The following is a 6073-nucleotide window of genomic DNA, read 5'->3' on the forward strand; positions in this document are numbered from 1 at the left end:
AACAACAACAACAATATCTTTTAAGTAGAAATAGGACTCCCGACTGACAGCAAAAGATGTTTTTTATCAGGAAGTATCAAGAGAATGCGGAACAAGCTTAGAAACATTTTATAAATACCTCAGGAACAAAATATATTGGAAATATAAAACCACTCATAAATAAAGTCAAATGCAACATTTCCCTGAACATAACAACTGTAGGAGTCACCAAATCCTCTTTCGTCTTCAAACTTTCCAATAGCAAGGGTAGGCTAATCTGATCCTCTCTCGTGTCTAATCCTGGGTAGACACAACGGCTATAGAATGTTCTTTCACCCTGGAGAACACTTGATGAGATCTGCATGGCTCCAGCTGTTCCAACTCTGTTGTAAATATTGCGGCAGAACCTGGTTCAACTCTGGGGCTCCCTAGACTCCCCATAGAGAAAGTTATATTCTGCAGATGTTCTGGGAATAGCTGGTAAGTGAATGGTAATGATTCAAAACAAATCTTCCCTAGTATGTGATCACATCTAACTTCCTCTTAATGTTTCCTGTTTAGCCTCCTTCAAAGGTTTAGGAGTCCAACCCTACACCACTGAATTGAAGCAGAAGGTTATGAAAGAATTCAGGTACCTTACTTCAGTCTCTGAGTACTGCCTTAGGGGATTGGGCAAAAAACTCTAACGGGATGGTAATGCCAAACGGGATCACCTCATCTCAGGCGTCATAGCATTGTTCCATGTCCTCACTGCCTGAGGACATTCTTGTTGCTTTTAGGACATGGAGAGGCCAATTGGCTGACTGCATGGTAGAACACCACAGTGTGGCATTATCAAGATGGGGCACTGACATTTCAGGGCCTGATATCTAACTTTCCTGGATCAGATTCTTGATTAGACCAGCTTTTTCAAGGCAGTGTGATTAAGTTCTGGGAAAGAGTTACCCTTTCCCAAAACACTTTCCAAGTGGTCAGAAATTCAATCAGAAATGGACAATGAATAATGAAGACCAAAAAAGAACTGATGCTTCTGAATTGTGTTGCTGGCAAAAAGTATTGTATATAACACGGACTGCCAAGGGAACATATTTGTCTTGGAAGGAAGGACAAACCGGGTGCTCTTCAGAGGCGAAGATGATGAAACTTTGTCTCACAAACTCTGAGGATGTTGTAAGGAGGTGCCAGTCCTTGGGAGAAAAGACATCATTCTGAGACCCATGCTAGATGAACTGACACATTGACTGCAACAATAGGCTTGAACATGGTAGAGATTGTGAGGATGGTGCAGAATAGGGCAAGGTTTAGATCTGTTGTTTTCAGGGTAGCTGTGAGATGTAGTGGACTTAATCACACCTAACAACACCATCTTAAGGAAATAAATACAGAAATCATTTTATGCACAAAGATCAAGATTTTTGTTTTAGCTTGTTTTTTATTTTGCTTATTATGTTATACTATTTACCTGGTGCTGTTAGGTGGCACCAAGGTGACTATGACTCAGAGCAATCCTATGAACAGCAGTTCTGACCTTTGCCCTGGCCTGTGTCATCCTCACCATCTCCAATGTAGTCAAGCCCATGGTTACAGTCACTGTGTCAATGCATCTGGTTGAGGGTCTTACTCTCTCTCTCTCTGACCCTCTACCTTTGACAGAATGATGTCTTTCTTCAAGGTCTAGTTCCTTCAGACAACATGCCCAAAGTGAGATGAAGTTTCATCATCCCTGCCTTTCAGGAGCACTTCCTTAAAGATGGACTTACTTGTTCTTTTGGCAGTCGGTGGTAGATGGAATCTTTCCCAACACCACAAATTAAAGGAATCAATTCTTCTGTCATTCTTATTCTTTGTCCAATTTTTAGGTGCACAGGAAATAATCGAAAAGCACATAGCTTAAATCGGTACACCTTAGTTTTTAAATGGACATCCTTGCTCTTTAGTACTTTAGAGGGGGGTCCTTGACAAACGATTTTCCCCAATGCACACATCTTCAGACTTCGTGATTGCTGGTACAAAGGTGTTGACAGTGGACCCCAGTAAAATGAAGTCATTGACAATGTCAACCTTTTCTCTATGTAACACGATGTTGTCCATTGGTCAAGTGGTGAGGATATTTGTCTTGCTGATGTTGAGATGTATTCCACAGCAAAGGTTGTAGCTGTTGATCTTCTGCAGTAAGTGCTTCAAGTCTTCACTTTCAGCAAGCAATATTGTGTCTGTCCTCTGCGGAACTCAGATTGTTGATGAATCTTCCTCAGATCCTGATATTACATTCTTCTTCATACAGTCTAGCTTCTCAAATGGTTTGTTCTGCATACATTTTGAATGTTGTTGTTTGGTGCCGTCGAATCGTAGAAGACTCATAGCAACTCTATGAACAAACAGCCTGAGCACTGTTCGTACATAGTTTCCAGAGGCAAGCCATTTCGGAAGTGGATGCTGCTCCTGCTTCCAGGTTTGATTTAGTTGGGAAGCTCCAGCCAACACTGTCCACCATGGGTACCCATTACCACGATTGGCACATCACTGTCACAGTGTTCAGCATCACAGCAACCACGAGTTACCTCTGTACAACAACATACAGACCAGTGCTATACCACCTAGAAGAATGTTTGACAGGAAAACAATTTGAACCTGGCCAAGGGCCGCAGATGAAAATCACCCACCTTTGGCTTGGTAGCATAACTTCCTTTCCACTAGGCCAACGTAGCTCTCTCTTTGTCATTGTCACATTTTGAATAGTTATAGAAAAATGATGCAAACTTGACATACACCTCTCCTGATTTTAAACCATTCAGTATTCTCTTGTTCTGTTCATACAGTAGCTTCTTGATCTAGCTGTAGGTTTCTCATGAGCACAAGTAAGTGTTCTGAGATTCCCATTCTTCTCAGTGTTAGCCATAACTTGTTATGATCCACAGAGTTAAATACCTTTCCATGATCAGTTAAACACAAATAAATATTCTTCCGGTATTCTCTGTTTACACTGTTGGGATTTCTAAAAAGAATATATCATACAAAGTTTTAAACTATTGCAACAAAATAATTTATCTGTAAGACCAATTGTTGGTTCTATGAGGGTAAAAAAAAAAAGAAAAAAAATCTCAAACTCAAACTCGTTGTCTTCAAATTGGAACCAAATCATAGCTGATCTTCCAATGAGTTTCCAAGGGACAGAGGAGGAGACTGCTCATTTTTGTTTTACAAAGTCACTGGTGGATTTGAACCATCAAAGAGATACAACCTTTGGGTCATCTGTGCAATTCTCTCCAGACTAGACCACCAGAATTCCCTTCCATGAAGATAGGGACCATGTTTTCTTTCTTAGTACTATATCTATGATCATATAAGTCAGTAAAATGCTGGACCAAGTTACAGAATATCAGTCTTTAAGCACTTAATAATCTATAATGTCTTCAATTTACAGATAGTGCCTATTAGTGCTTTCTATTATCAATGACTGGCATTGAAAATATAAACAGTAAGGGGATGGCAGCCAATGTCAGAGCATAGTTTGTGTATTAATTATTGATTGGAAAACTAACTTGCTATGTAAACTTTCACCTAAAACACAAGAAAGTGCTAAAAACAAAAGGATACATCTGCTTTTTAAAAGAAAAACAAAACCCAAACACCCAAAAGCAAACTCATAACAGAAGTTAGAAAAATACTAAAGTTTATTTAATAAGAGTGTTAGTTCATGAAATTAGCCTTTTGCTTTACACACACACACACACACACTCATGAGTGTGTATTTTTTAACTGTGGATTATGGTCAAAAAGTTTGAGAACTACTGACCGAGACATACACTCTGTCCCATCCCCCATGCACATACCCCGTTTTCTAGGCATGACAAATTGCTTTCAGTTCTCTAAAGTACCATGCTATTTCGTACTCTGGAGAACATAGCATTTACTGTCCCCTCTACCTGGAATGAACTTGCTACCCTCCCCCTTTCTACCCAGAGGACTCTGAATAATCCTTCTAGACGCTATTCAATTATCTTGCCAGTGAATCCTCAGTGACCTGTCTGTGCCAAATCGAACTCCTACCTTTGCTACCACGTCACTTCCCTGCTAACTTAATCGCAGCCTGGCCTGCTGGATAGTGGCCACTTCTTCAGGCGTCTGTCTCTTCTGCTACACTGTGGCCACCTGTGGACAAGACTTGCGAGTCCTCACCTGAGGCCCATTAGATCCCTCAATACAAGCCTTCCAATGCTCAATGCACGACTGCCACATAATTGCAGGAAGAAGTTAATAAAGAAGAATACTAACTTACCCATTGCCTTCAGCTGACACTGACCGGGTTTGGAGGCTGTGGGAAGAGATTGCTCATCTTTGTCCTTCTCAATGAGAAATGCCAGAGGCTCCACTTTGTATTAGCAGTACAGCTAATGAACACCACTACCAGAGATTCCTTTAAAAAAAGAAAAAGAAAGCTCTTTATGTAATGACATAAAGTACAGACATTTGAGGGGGGTGAAAAACTCCAAGTCCATTTTATTTCTCTTATATATACCTAGATACATGCACATGGTGTGTGTGTTTGGATACCAGATATTATCTTTGGAAGAATACAGAGGAAACCAGTAGCAATAGTTACCATCTTGGAACCGGGATTAAAAGGAGACTTGTATTTCATTCTACACCTCTTAGACGTTTTGATGTTTGTGCTGGATGTATGGCTTACTTAGCATTACCTTTAATTAAACTGACAAATATCCCTCCAAAATATTTTTATAGGCTATGAATACAATAAAAACAAGATTTATGGTTTCCAGTTATCCCATAACGTAGAAAGGCAGAGTTTTTTACCCTCAGTGATAAAAAAGAGCCTCTATTGTCTGTGAAGCTTACAGGTAAACCTAGACTTCTGCTGATTCACAGCAAGAAGAAATTGCACCACCCTTTCCCAGCAGGGTCCAGGTATGTGTGTGTGTGTGTGTGTGTGTGTGTGTGTGTGTGTGCATGTGAGAGAGAGAGAGGCAGGGTGGATGGAAAGCCAATTTTTGAGAAATAAGCAAACCTCCAATCTTTATGGAAACCACAGATCCTTCATGAGGCTTGACTCACTGAATACTCGGCAGCTGTAAAGAAGGCAATTGTAGCAAAGGACAATTTAAGCTAATTTTGTACCCATTTGGAGAATAAGGTTCTTCTTCAGCCAGACCTCTGGCTGAGCTCTCCAAGTTCTTCACCTCATTAAAATATTCTTTTATATCAGCCTAATTGTCAGAATTAAAAGAGCTGCTTATTACAGACTGGAGTTCCTATGGCAACAGTAAAATAAATGTTAAAGTGTCTGAAGCATTGAGAAAAATGATATACACTAATAATAGGTAGTCCTGTGAATCCTTTTAATAAGACAACTAATTGCGAGCCAGCGATTCTACATGCTGTGACAGGAATGGCTACAGAGACCTGCAAACTTAAAAAAACAAAAAACAAAAAACTAAAAAAAAAACCAACCAACCAGTGAAACATCTTTTTAAATTGGTTGATTATGAGTCAAAAGACATCCCTGGCTATTTTAGGAACGTTATCATGATATCTCAAATACCTATGTTAGTAAAGAAAAGATCCCTTTTCCTTTTAGTTTATATGCCCAAAGTCTGTCTCTTATGTGTTCTCTCTTTTTTCCCTTCAGTCCCACTGAAATGCTGGCAGGGGTGCACTTGGCTCCAGGCCAGTGCTCGCCCCATGGCTTCACAAACGGCCACGTGTGAACACGCTAGGGAACTTACCCTCTTCTCAGCATCCACCATGTCCTCTCCTCAGAGTGTGGGATGAACTCCACAGAAGGTGGTCCGAGATAGGCCTTTTGTTTTTGGAAAGCGTGGTGTCTGTGAGTGGTGATTTATTCTGCAGCTGAGAGAAGATAAAGATGACATTTCCTAAATACCACAGAAAGTAAGAGACCTTGTGCAATGTGGGTATTTTCCACTCCAAAATCAGGCTCTTCAAAGCATGGAGGCTGGAGTATAAGAAGAGGGACCACAAGCGATGTATGATAGGGTATTATGGTTATCACAAGAGTCCACAATTAAGGTTGCATAGTGGAATGTACTTGGGGCAGTGGGAGGAGTGCGGGGGG

The sequence above is a fragment of the Elephantulus edwardii genome, unplaced genomic scaffold, assembly GCF_000299155.1.
Source record: "Elephantulus edwardii isolate Elephantulus edwardi_28Jun2011 unplaced genomic scaffold, EleEdw1.0 scaffold00036, whole genome shotgun sequence".
NCBI lineage: Eukaryota > Metazoa > Chordata > Mammalia > Macroscelidea > Macroscelididae > Elephantulus > Elephantulus edwardii.